This window comes from Tupaia chinensis, unplaced genomic scaffold, assembly GCF_000334495.1.
Source record: "Tupaia chinensis unplaced genomic scaffold, TupChi_1.0 Scaffold000548_1, whole genome shotgun sequence".
Taxonomy (NCBI): domain Eukaryota; kingdom Metazoa; phylum Chordata; class Mammalia; order Scandentia; family Tupaiidae; genus Tupaia; species Tupaia belangeri.
The window spans coordinates 926-13,965 of record NW_006160060.1 but is presented as its reverse complement, the minus strand read 5'-3'; the positions used below and the strand labels follow the sequence as shown (position 1 = coordinate 13,965).

Below are 13,040 nucleotides of genomic sequence, written 5' to 3'. Positions count from 1 at the left end.
GTCGGTTTCTTCCCAAACTTGGAAGTTCAATCTGAGCATTGAGGAGCATGCAGAAAAGGAAACAGAAAGAGAGAAACAACAGCAACAACAGCAAAAAACAAACAAGAAACAGAAAAAAAGAAAAAACGAAGAGAAAAACTTTTCAATAAAACTAAAAAAATTAATATTTAAAAAAATTTCAGTAAAACCCCAAAATTAGAAAACCGCACAGCATGCTTGCATGCTGTGCAATATTCTAAAAAGCAAAAATTAAAAAAATAAGAGAGAAGACAGAGACAGAGGTAGAGAGAGACAAAGACAGGTACAGAGGCAGGAGGCCTGAAAGGGGTCTTCCTATCCCATGAGTTTTGTTGCTGGAGGTTGAATTATCAGTGGGGAATCTTCATTTTTGTTTCCCCAAAATAGCTAGTTCACAGGAGCCATGAAGCTGTGCCTTCAAGAAGGCCTGTTGCCTTTGCCTCTCCTGAGTTGGGAGGGGGAGAGGGAATTATTAACAAGATAAAGGGATAGGAGGGGCCAGAAATCACAGAAAATGCTTCACCTTAAAAAATTATAGAAAGAAAAAATTAAAAAAATAAGAGAGAAGACAGAGACAGAGACAGAGGGAGAGAGAGACAAAGACAGGTACAGAGACAGGAGGCCTGAAAGGGATCTTCCTACCACGTGAGTTTTGTATGCTGGAGGCTGAATTATCAGTGGGGAATCTTCATTTCTATTTCCCCAAAATGGCTAGTTTGCAGGAGCCATGAAGCTGTATCTTCAAGAAGGCCTGTTCCCTTTGCCCCCAAATCATACTGGGCCCATATATGCATGCACAAGATCCCAGGAGGAGAATGGAGGAGAAGGGATTTCAGGGTGGCCATCACCCCTGAGGGGGGATTTCTCACTTTCCCTCTCATCTGCCTCTCTCTCTCCTCCTCGCCCCCTCTATGCCCAGCAAGCACACACACACCCTAAGGCAAAAACCTCTACACTATACAATTCATTTGTTGATACCTTTGCAGGGAACTCTATTGGGATGCTGTGGAGTCTGTAGATTGGGTTAGAGTGATTGTCTTTTAACAATAATGAGCATCCTCATCTTGAACAAGGAATTCCTCTGCATGTTTTTATACCTCTTCTGATCTCTTTCAACTGGTTCAGGGTTTGGTGAATGTATATTTGCATGAGTTCTGTTAGACTTCTTGATTATGGGAATGCATGCACATGTGCTTGGTGTGTCTCTCCAGCAGTCAGGATCAGGACTCAACTGTGTGGTTGACCATATGGAATCCACCAGTGTCGCTTGTGGGTTTGTTTTAGAGAGACTGTGTTTCAGAGAGACTTTTTTTTTTTTTTAAATACTATGGGGTACATGTGCTAACTGCAGAGGCAGAGAGAGACAGGGAGACAGAAAGCAGGGAAACACCCCCCAAGCCCCAGTGGGGCATAGCCACACCACCATCCCTTTCCTCTCTTCTCCTCTCGGGATTCTGGGCATTCATGAATATGTGCCTGGCGTGAGTCGTAAGTCACCCAGTCTGGGACTTGAACTGTGCTTGACTACGTGGGAGTCTGGCAATGTATCCATTACACTATCTTCCAGTCCCCTTGGCCACAGATCCTGTGCCTCTTCTTTCTTTCTTTGAACGTGATATTTGCAGTACCAAATGCTCAATTACATTCTTTTACTACCATAAGGTATGCACAGAAACAAAGGAAAGGCACTTTGTGGCGCCAGCCGGGTGGTCTGGTGGTTAAGGGTGCTGGACTGCTATGTGGCAGACCACAGTTCAAATACTTCAGACCTGAAGGCTTGTATCCTCACTTTCTCTCTGTTTCTCTTCCTCTCTGGGAAAATTACAATGGATAAAGAAACTAATAAATAAATAAATCAGTAAACAAAATTAAAGAATTATTTGAAAAATTTTTTAAAAAGAAAAGGTACATTTGGAATAATCAATCTAGTCACAAAGAATGCATTTGTCATTGGAATGTTAATTGATTATGATTGTTTCTACAGAGTCTTTGTCTTGATGATGTTCAACAAAGCAACAGTATCGTCTAGACAATGTGAATTCGCTGCCATGTCATGAACTCTGGCCTTGCTTGACCTCAGCTGCCGGTGTCCTGCCTCGATTAGCCACTGAGCTAGAGTCACAGAGGCCCTTCCTCAGTTCAGCGGTGTCGCCCTGCGGTTCTTGCGGCAGTGACCTCAGAAAGTTGTACCCAGAGCACCCTGGTCCTCCTTTCAATCTCAGGAGTCTTCCTGGTGTAGGCCAATAGCCAAATAGGCAGCCTGACTTTATTTTATCCCATGGTATGGTTGAGAGGGGGCCTCTGGCAAGTGCTAGTGAACAAGGCTCAGCCTGTAGAAACACCAACCGAGGGTGTGGGGAGATTGGTCTCACCTCCTCAGTGAGGCTCGCTCTTCACTGCACCATCCACCCCTGAAGGCCAGCAGGGGGCTCTGGGCACCAGCTGGCCATAGGGCTGCCTCCCACATCACCCTGTTGGCCAAGAGGGTGCGCTGGGCCTCAGCTGATGAGTGAGCCTCCTCCCACAGGGTCTGAGACTGCCAGCAGGGGTTCCAGAGCCACCTTTTGCCCCAGGAAGCCCCGGCTCCTTTTTCCTCCCGGTTGACGCCTTGGCAAGCACAGGGGCTTCCCAGCACCCAGCAGAGGGAACCACCTGGCTTTGGGTGACCGGCTGCCGTCCGGTGAGTAGCTGGTACCTTCCCGCCCTGGTCTGGTACCTGGTGGTGCCCCGTAGGCAGAGGGAGAGGGGAGGCTCAGGCAGCAGGGCCAGAACTACGTGTCTGGGCATGTGGGGCTCAGGGCTGGGGTAACAGGATGATGTGGCCTCACCCTTCCCATCATAGCTGGGTGTGAGGTGGTCTTTGTTTCCCGCAGGTGGGAGACATTCAGGGCTCAGGTGTAGGGTATTGCGAAAGATTGAGAAGAGAGACAGGGGAACAGTGAGAGCAGGGGGCTGAAGCTCTCTTGGAGCAGAAGCCAAATTGCCCCAGAGCAGAGCCCGTTGGGGCCAGCAGTTAGTGTAATGGCTATGTCGCTGGACTCCCATGTAGTTGACCGCAGTTCGCGTCCAGGATCCGGTGGCTTAAAACTCATGCCGGGCGCGTGCGAGTGCGTGCCCAAGATCCCAAAAGGAGAACCGAGGAGAAGGGATTGCGGTGTGGCCATCCCCCCTAGGGGGTGATTTCTCGCTTTCTATCTCTCTGTCTCTCTCTGTCTGTCTGGCGAGTGCATGCGCCCAAAAGCAAAAACCTCTCCCCCTCCAAAAAAAAGTATGAAGAAAAGAGCAGAGCCCGTTTATTCCAAACGAAATTGGACAAGTGGCTGGTGAGTTTAGCTATAAAGGATAAGGGGCAAGCTACACGATGTTCTTTGTAGGTTCTATTCCTGGCACTAGGTTGATAGCTAGCACGCACTCGGGAGTCAGAGGACACATGGGATTGCGGAATGTCATCCAACATCCTGGGACACGGCCAGTGCCCAGAGCCCCATCCGGCTGACCGCGTGGTCTCTGCGGCCTTCTGTCTGGGAATGGGGTTGCCTTCAACTCCCTCCCGAATGCTTCCCTTCTGGCTGTATCTCAGGCGCGGGCTGGCTTCTGTCTTCAACATGCAGATGCTCTGGGCTACACGGATGGACCATCACTCACCGTGTGGTCTTTGGTCTCCTCCCTCCCTCACGTCTGTCATCTTTGTGGCTCATGAACCACGCTGCGCCCAGTCCCTGGCTCATGTGATGTCTGTCATCACACAGGCAGGAGGGGATTCTTACTATTTAGATCTTTTGTTCGTTCTGGGGAGGGAGACGCGGGAGCAGCTTCAGAGGTGCAGCGCTTTTCCCTGGGGGTGGGGGGATTTCTCAGCTTTCTGCCTCTCTGGTGACCGGGTGCCACCTGTGACAAAAGTGGGGAAAAGTTCTATAGACCCATAGGATGCTGTTGTGTTTACAAATGCGGGGCAAGGGGAGCCTGCTAGGAGACCCTGAGACATACAATTCTTGGGTCATAGCGTCCCAGTACAAGATGAGATCCTGGAGCCCTCTTCCCTCCTCCCCTGCCCTTGGAGTTATTTGTGTAAAGACAGACTACACTTCCCACAATCCTCTGGGCCTAAGGCGTCCTGGAGTAGCAGGCTGTAGGGGGATTTCTGGTCGCAGCTTCAGACTACATTACCCATAGATCTCAGCGGAGGAAGGAGGGACTTCCTGTTGTGGCATCCTACTACATCATCCACAGGCCTCTGTAAACCAGACTTCTGACAGCACGTGGGACTACAATACGCACAGGCCTCCGGGAGCAAGACTTCCGGCTTCGGGGCTGGAGCACACCCTTCCCCGACGCCTTGGCGTTCTCCATTAACATGCCCCTGGAGTGCCCACAGTATGGGGACATGGAGTTCCGGACCTAACCCAGAGGCATCCTCTGCTCACTCATCTGTGCCCAAGCAAGAAACATTCACCGTGGGCCAGGCATAGTTAGGGCACTGCACTCTCCAACGTCTCCACATGTGAAAAAATAAATGGTGGAAAGAGTTTAGGGAGACTCATGTAACAGAGTTTGCACCATTCCCGAGGTAAGAACACTGACATGAATACGAATGAACACAGGCACCTGTGGATACAGCCCGTGGTGCAGGGTGGCCCTCCTGAAGGAGGCACTTAGCCCTAAGGATGCACGAGCGAGGAGCAGACCACCGCGCAGATCTGTCCTGTGTACTGCTCCCATCGGGGTCTCCACCTGCGTCCTGCACCCTAAGTGATCAGAGCAGAAAATGCAACCTCGGAGCCCTCATCTTGCGCCACAGTTACTCAAGGTAGAGGTGTTGCAAAAGCAAGCCTTTAATTAGCCCGGGTCTCTGCCAGGCACTGCCCAGGGGCTTGGATGTGTGCTGGAGTCGAGGCTGTGAGACGCCCACTGCAGCTGCTCCAACCTGCCCCTTTGGACTGAGGGAGGGGTCTGGGGGCAGGGAGGGCACAGAAGTCGTCCAGTGCCACTTTGCCTTTTAAAGAACAGTCTTTTCTGGGACCAGCAGTTAGCATAATGGCCTTTGTCGCTGGACTCCCACGTAGTTGACCACGGTTCGAGACCCGGACCCCGTGGCTTAAACTCACGGGGCGCGTGTGCGTGTGTGCCCAAGATCCTGAGAGGAGAATTGGAGGAGAAGGGATTGTGGCATGGCCATGCTCCCTGGGGGGTGATTTCTCACTTTCTGTCCCTCTGTCTCAGTCTGGCGAGCGCATGTGCCCTATAGCAAAAACGTCTCCAAAAAAATAAAAAAAAAGAACAGTCTTTTCTGATTGGCCATTTGTCATTAGAAAAGCATGTTTCTACTTCTTTCTCCCAAACTATGTCATCTGTCCCTTCTCACAGTCCCTCATGAGGAAAAGGCAGTCTTCGAAGTGTTCACAGGAAATGCATGTTATGAAAAACTACCCATGAAAATAAAACCATATTTTAATTCTTCTTTTCCACAAAGTTTTCAAAGTCCCCTCATGGGACTCTGACTTCTTAGAAACCCTACCAGTTTAAGTAACTACAGTCAGAAATCCTTTTGACTCAGGACCAGCAGTTAGTGTAATGGCTATGTCGCTGGACTCTCATGTAGTTGATCACAGTTCGGTTCCCAGACCTGGTGGCTTAAACTCACGCCGTGTGTGTGTGTGTGTGTGTGTGTGTGTGTGTGTGTGTGTTCTTGCAAGAGAGAGAGAGAGACAGAAACAGTGAGATGGAAAGTGAGAAATCACCCCCCGAGGATGATCTCTGTAATTCCAGTAATAGGGTATCAACAAGTGACCATGCTCTATAGCAAAAAAACAAAGAAAAAGAAATCCTTTTGACTCACCCAACCAAAAAACTACAATGTGTTATGTTTAATATTTGTGTTTGTTTAGTTTTTCTATAAATTTGATTTTTTCATTTCATTCTAAAAATATTTTAGATTATTTTAAAATAACTTGGAAAACAATTATTAAGTGCTTGGCAAAGTACCTTTTTTTAAAAATGAGAAATGAATTGAGTGCCTTTGAGCTCATATTGTAAATCAACTTTTTTACTTTATCAATTAGCAGCAAGCACTTTTATTTACCACTATGCAAGCCAGAGTGTGAGTGCCCCTTGTTAAACAGAAAGTTCGCATTTTACTCTGTCTCGTCTACTTTGTGCTGTTAGTGTTCATGGCAGAGGACTCCAGGCAGATATAGCAGAAAATCTCAATGTGAGGAGAAAGAGACAAGAGAAACTGGATTAAAGTATGAGTTTATCTTGATAAAATTTTTTTCAAAATGCATATGCTTTTAAGTTTTTCACAATACACATTTTCCATGAAGAACTTTGTGAAGACTGTTACAGCTCATAACTCCAAGGCACTCCTCGTGGTAATCTCCCACCCATACAGCCACCATGGTCTCACTAGGCAAGGAATGCCAGGAGATGGCCCTAGGGTAGAAAAGGGACATATTAGATTTGGGACAGCAGCTGAGACCAGCATGGCCTCATGGTCAGGAGCCTGTGCTAACTCAGTGCTGGCTTCACAATTAATTGCCTTAGGTATGGCATTGCTGTGTTATGCTTCAACCCTGTAAAATTGGCAGCTACTGTATAAACTGAGAGGCTTCAATTTGAAAGATGCATTTGAAAAGATTACTTATTAAAGCCTTTTGCCTTTTTTCCCCTTCTTTAAATTCCATTTCCATTTAAATGGAAGCAGAAGCAGACACATTGCTTTCACGATGCTCTTCCTGTTTGTGTTTCTATGGAAATGGACTCTTGATTAGGAAGAAGAAAGCTACAATCATAGTCTTATAAGCAGACAAGGAAAAACCAAGAGTGTTTTACTGAACGATGGTCAGATTTTATTTAATTTAAGATAACATAATATTGAAGAAGCCCAAACTTACATAAGTGAACACCTATCCCCCACTTCACCTCTCCCAGAGTCATGTGGCCTAGCCTGCAGTTTTGAGTGTCCCTACCTGTGGTGGTCAGGCACACAATGGGAACCCTCCATGAGCATCCCTACCTGTGGTAGTCAGGCACACAGTGGGAACACTGCAGCTTATGGGCCCTCACTACTACTCAGCACAGCAGCCTCACCGGGCATTGCATTTGAATATTTCCCCCTTAATCAGTGTGAAATAGAATGCCTGACCTAATGTCTGTGTTGAAGAACAATGAAACTGGGGATATCCTTGAGAGAATCAGCTGAGAGAGAGTCTGGGTTTCAGAGGAGACAGTCTGGTGTCACTTTGTCCCTGGTAACCCAGCCCCTCTCTAATAGCCCACATGTGAGTCAGGCTGGTACTGTCCCCACTTCATGAAGCAGTGATACCTAAACCTACTGCTGAGATGTCTATATAGACCATGTCTGCTCACTACTATCAATTTCCACCCCTTTTTTCACTTCCAAATGCTCAATATTTTTGCCAAAAGTGCTGATACGGTCTCTGTTATGACAGGAAGTTTGCATTGGAGGTAGTACAGAAATGAATCACACGTTTCTGTGGATGTTCAGGGCCAGGGCAATTTATCTGGTATATATTTATGAAACAAAACCACAATAATTTTGGTATAAGCATACATAGTTATGTACAAAGTTTAATAATAGGACCAGCAGATGGCGTAATGGTCACGTCACCGGACTCCTACATAATCTACCACTGTTCAAGTCCCAGACCCAGTGGCTTAAAACTCACACCCCACACATGTGTGCATGCCCAGAATCCCAAGAGGAGAATGGAGAAGAAGGGATGGCCACATGGCCATCCGCCCATGGGTTATTTCTCATTTTCTGTTTCTCCAGCAAGCACATGCATCCTACGGCATAAACCTCTCATAAACAAAAAGTTAAATAATAATTTAGCCACAACAGAATATATCAAGATCCAGTATAAAACCTTAGGTGGCCATATTGGGGGTCACCCTGGTGCCTGACGTGGATGACACAGTCTGCCTGTGCACTCAGCACTTCTGATCTGCACTCACCCTGCATGTGATCCATCCCAAAGGACAGGCTGAGCGAGTCCCCGCCGCAGTCAGCCAGTGAGCCTCATCCTGCATCAGCCCTGATGGCCTGTATGTTTTATTTGTTTAATACGTAAATTCACATGATGTAACCGTCACCACACTAGCCTTCTGTAAGGAGTTGACCACATCAGCAGCGTGGGGTAACCGTCTGTGGACTTTGGAGCATTCTGATGACCTGAAAGGAAACTTGGCAACCTCGAAGAGTTACTTCCCCACCCCAGCCCTGCCCACTGTGCTTTCTGTCTCTGGACCCACCTGTCCTGGATGGTCCACATACATGGGCTCACACACTGTGTGGCCTTTGGTGCCCTGCCTCATTCACTTCTGTTGTTTCTGTGGTTTGTCCGTGTCGTGACATGCACGAGTCCTTCACTCTTTTTATGTCTGGTGAAATAGACATGAGAGTGTTTACCAGTGAAATCTGTGTTTGTCTGTGGTGATGTGTCTGTGGTATGTTCAACAGGGTGTCAGTGTGTTGTGATCCCTCCACTTTAACTTCCCGAGTAGCTGAGACCACAGTTGTTTATCATCACACTGACCTTTCAGGGTGAACCGGAACCTGAACTTGGGAACTCAGGACTCCCACATGGCCAAGCAGCACTGTCCAGTGTGTGCTACTGTGGTTGGTGCTGAACCTGTTTTTAATGAGAGAAAAGAGAGAGAGACAGAGAAAGGGGGAGTGGCAAGGAGATGTATCTTTGACATGGTCTTGCTGTGTTGTGATCCCCTTGGCCTAGGCTCCCAATAAGCTATGACTCCAGGTGTACGCAGCTGCACCTGGTGTGTGTGGGCTAGTTCAGGACCAGAATCCGGGTCTCCCCCATGTCCTCCACTCTTCCCAGTGGTGGCAATCCCTGTGGGCTACTGCAGCTTTGCAGGCACCATTTCTATGTGCATAGTACTCTGGGACCAACTGTGTGTACAAGATTGTGTAACCACCTATCTTCAGGTGGGTTTTCTGATGGAAGCCATGCAGCCAACATAAGCAGAGTCTAAAAGAGCTGTCTCTCATGTCTAAGCAAGGCTTGGGTGAGAAAACCTGCAGGCAAGGACCACAGCTGGGAGCTCAGACTTTCAAACTGTGTTTGCTGTATTTCTCTGCCATGGGCTTTACTGTCATTATGGTACCCTGGTACCCCGTAAGAGTAAAATGACACCCCCAGCCTTACTGTAACTTTTACAATAATCCTGAAGGAATGCAGACTCCTAAAGCAGCGGTGAGTGGGAATTGAGACTCACCCCACCTGCCTGGAAAATAACAAAGAATGCTGAAGCTCCTCTCAGAGCCACATGTACACAATAACCTTTAGGACAGTCATTGAGCTGCTCGCAAGACCACATTCCTTTCCTATGTAGAATTAGGCTCACCCTCTTAGCTGTAGATTATCCCAAAGATAATATAGATGTTCCACTTTAGTATATATTAACCATGTTTTTACTTAACCAAGTAAGATTTCTATTTAGGCCTCTGGCTTGAGGCTAAAGTTATCAAGTGGGCCTGGGACTGAAGTGATCAAGCTTGCTGAAAATCCCCTCACCCAAAAGACTCTGTCCAGTAATCAAGATCTAAGAAATGGACCTTATCACCCGAAGGACTGTGGTGGTTTATACCTGATCGAACAGAACAGACATCATGTTTTATGATTATGTTTTGAATATCCTATTTTTTGCCCCGAGGGTTGTAACTGTTTATACCTGATTGAACAGAACAGACATCATGTTTTTATTATTGTCATGTTTTGAACATCCTGTTTTTTACAGTAAAATCTTTTACTTTCCCCTTCACCCCTCCTGCTTCTGTAAAACATCCCTCAATAACGTATGTTTGATAGCCACTGATGCTGCAGTCTTGAGCTGGCTCTGACTGTAGTTGGCTGAGAACATGCTGAAAGGCATCAAAGTTTCAGTCTGATTCCTGCTCACCCATGTTGCCTTCCTGTGTATGAGCCTCAACCCACCTCGGCTGGAGCAGGTCTCCGGCAGTTTTCATCTTCCCCAAGTTGAACTCAGTACCTGTAGAATGCTGACTTCGATGTCCAATGGGTGGCGTGGTGGTTAGGGCACTGGACTCCCGCATGGCCAACTGTGGTTCAAGTCTTAGTTCTGGTGACTTGTTTGCTCTTTCTCTCTGTCTCCTCCTTCTGGTGACCATGCAGGCCCTATGGGAAAGTTAATATTAGTAATAAATAAAAGAAAAGAAATTTCTTTAAAAAAAAAAAAAAAGAGGAACAAAAGAGGAAAACAAACTTTCCATCTCTCTTTCCTCAGTCTCTGAAAGTCACTACAGGTTGAGTATTCCTCATCCAAAAATCTGAAATGTCTCAATGCCCAAAGGCTTTTGAGCATTGACATGAAGCCAAAAGTGGAAAAGTCCACACTTGACCTCATTGGCCAGGTGGCAGTCAGAATGCTGCAACACAAAAGCATTGCACAAAATTATCTTCGGCTCTGTGTGGAAAGTGTGGGTCAGATAGAGGCGATTTTGTGTTTAGACTTGGAGCTCATCTCCAAGATACCTCATTATGTACATGCAAATATTCCAAAACCAAAAAGCAAACTCATACTTCGAAGCACCTCTGATGCAGGACACTCCAGATCGGGATATCTGGCCTGTGTTGTACTTCCTCTCCTATGAGTTGGCATTTCCAGGACAACATGACATTTGTACTTTTGTGGCTGGTTTATTTCACTAATGCGTAAATGACTCCAGATTCATCCATTTGGTAAGATCTTTCAGAATTTCCTTCCTGTTCATTATTTAGGGTTGGGATTAGGAGTTTGGGGTCAGTGGTTAGAAGTCAGGAGTTGGGGGTTGTGGGTTGTGGGTTGTGGGTTTAGGGTTAGGGCTAGAGGTTTAGGGTTAGAGGTAGGGGCTGGGGATAAGATTGGGGGTAGGCAGTAGGTTTAGGGGTCAGAGATGAGACCTCTCACTCAAGGTGGGTGTCAGAGGGAAACTCCCTGTCTGAAGCCACATTGGCAGAGTCCCAGGGAAGCTGAGCCTGGCGTGGTTGGAGGGCAGACAGCCTCTCAAGCTAGAGCACTCAGCTCCTCTTCACAATGCAGGGACCTCCCCCCACCCAACTGCCACCTACCTATCCATGCTGCTGCTTCCAGGTGAAAGGTGGCGACCCACACCTGCTGTTTACAGGGAGCATATTTGAGGGGGGCATCAAGTTGGGTTGGAGTTCACTCTGCTACAGCTTCTAATCCCCCAGTCAACTTCTTGCCAGTCAGGAGACACCACTGGACTGGGGGTATGGTGAGACTGGCTCATACTTCACTTTCCCTAACTGTGAAGATGGGACCGGGTCCATGGGCTGCTCATGAGGACGGGCCAAACCCTCATGGACTGGTCTTTGGGGCTCATGCAGGTGCTGGGGGTCCATTTCTCAGAGTGGCTGGGTGATGGCAACCACCAGTGACCAGATGGCCTGGTTGAGACACTCCGGCTTCTTCCCAGCACCAGAGGCACTGGCTTGTGGATGGGCCCATGTTATTTCACACTGTCTCCCTGGCCTAGCCATGTGTGTGGTGTCCACTGCTCCATGCTCTCTGTGCAGAACTAGGGTGGGGCAAGCTGGGTCATGAGGGTGCCACATGGCACCCCACATTCATTGTGGCACACCCACCTGCTACATGTACCATGCTCCTTCTGGGTGTATGGTGAAAAGGCAGGTGTCTGCCCATTCTCTCAGATGCTTGAGGAACACAGTGTGTCCTTGAGCTTTGTTGTGACAGGAAGTCTACAAATTTTACCTAAATGGAATAAAAACCCTGGAGCTCAACACCCACCCAGAAAACAGGTTCCTGCAGGCAGGGTTGCCATCAGAAAAACATGAAGTAGAGAATTCTACAGACAAGAATGCCAACAGGTGACATGGTGGTTGAGGTGGCTGGGTTCCATGTGCTGACTGAATGGATCAAGTCCCAGACCAGGAGGCTTGAAAAGCACACCAGGAGCATGTGCATGCACAAATGCGTATGTGTGTGTGTGCCCAAAGTCCCAAGAGGAATGGAGGAGCAGGTATTGTGATGTGGGTGACTTCTCACTTTGTCTCTCGGCAAGTTTACATAGCCTGTAGCAAAACAGAACAAAACAGGGACCAGCAGTTAGCGTAATGGCTATGTTGCTGGACTCCCATGTAGTTGACTGTGGTTCGAGTCCTGGACCCTGTGGCTTAAACTCACGCCGGGTACGTGTGTGTGCGTGCCCAAGATTCCGAGAGGAGAATGGAGGAGAAGGGATTGTGGCATGGCCAACCCCCCTGGGGGGTGATTTCTCGCTTTCTGTCTGGCGAGCATACGCACCCTATAGGAAAAACCTCTAAAAAAAAATAAAAAAAAAAGGAAAGAAGAAAAAAAAGCCCAGAACAAAACAAAACAATTCTACAGACAACTAAAATCTTGTTTACTTTACAAATATGTGGGAAACATAACAAAACAAAACAAAACAATAGGAGGACCTGAGACTTGTTGACCAGATGTACTGGTTTCCTAGTTTGCCTGTGATTTGTTTAGATCTATGAAATTGATTGGATGTCACTGGTGAAAGTGTTCTATATATTGGCTACTGGTTATTAAGGAATTGCTGGCTATTTTCAGTGTGACCAAGTGTTGTGGTCATGGGAGTCTTCCTTCTCGTCAGGTGCCTAGTATCTTTAACCTACCAAACCAGGGTTTGCTTGAAACTCCTCCCAAAGGATGTTCCAGGCCACAGTGGGCTGTGAAGGGAAGCTTCTCCCTGGAGCGCAGTGATCACACCACCCGGAGGCCTCTGATGGGAAGATCTCAGCGCACAGCAGCAGGACACGCCGCACTGATGCCTCGGGAGAAAGGCCTGCAGGTCTAGCGCCAGACTGGGCTCCTAGAGGTCCGGGCTCTTCCGGAGGTGGCGTGAGGGCGTGGTCGGACTACAATACCCAGAACTGTCTGGGAGGGCGCGCTCTGGGTCTACTTCCGGACTCCATTACCCACAGGCCTCTGGGAGGGAGACTACCAGGCCGAGC

At 47.8% G+C, this 13,040-nt stretch overlaps 1 long non-coding RNA gene across 2 annotated transcripts; it reads right to left on the bottom strand.

Annotated features, from left to right (window-relative positions):
• Window positions 1–6,362: 6,362 nt before the first annotated feature.
• Window positions 6,363–12,911, bottom strand: LOC106735854 (uncharacterized). Of its 2 annotated transcripts, XR_001371053.2 has the most exons (4): window positions 12,702–12,911; window positions 9,993–10,193; window positions 7,993–8,669; window positions 6,363–6,447 (listed from the first exon to the last, which is right to left on the bottom strand). It is a non-coding gene; the product is annotated as an uncharacterized LOC106735854 (long non-coding RNA). The 2 variants fall into 2 exon arrangements; XR_001371052.2 differs by lacking the exons at window positions 6,363–6,447; window positions 7,993–8,669 and having other exon boundaries at window positions 9,734–10,193.
• Between the last annotated feature and the right edge of the window lie 129 nt (window positions 12,912–13,040).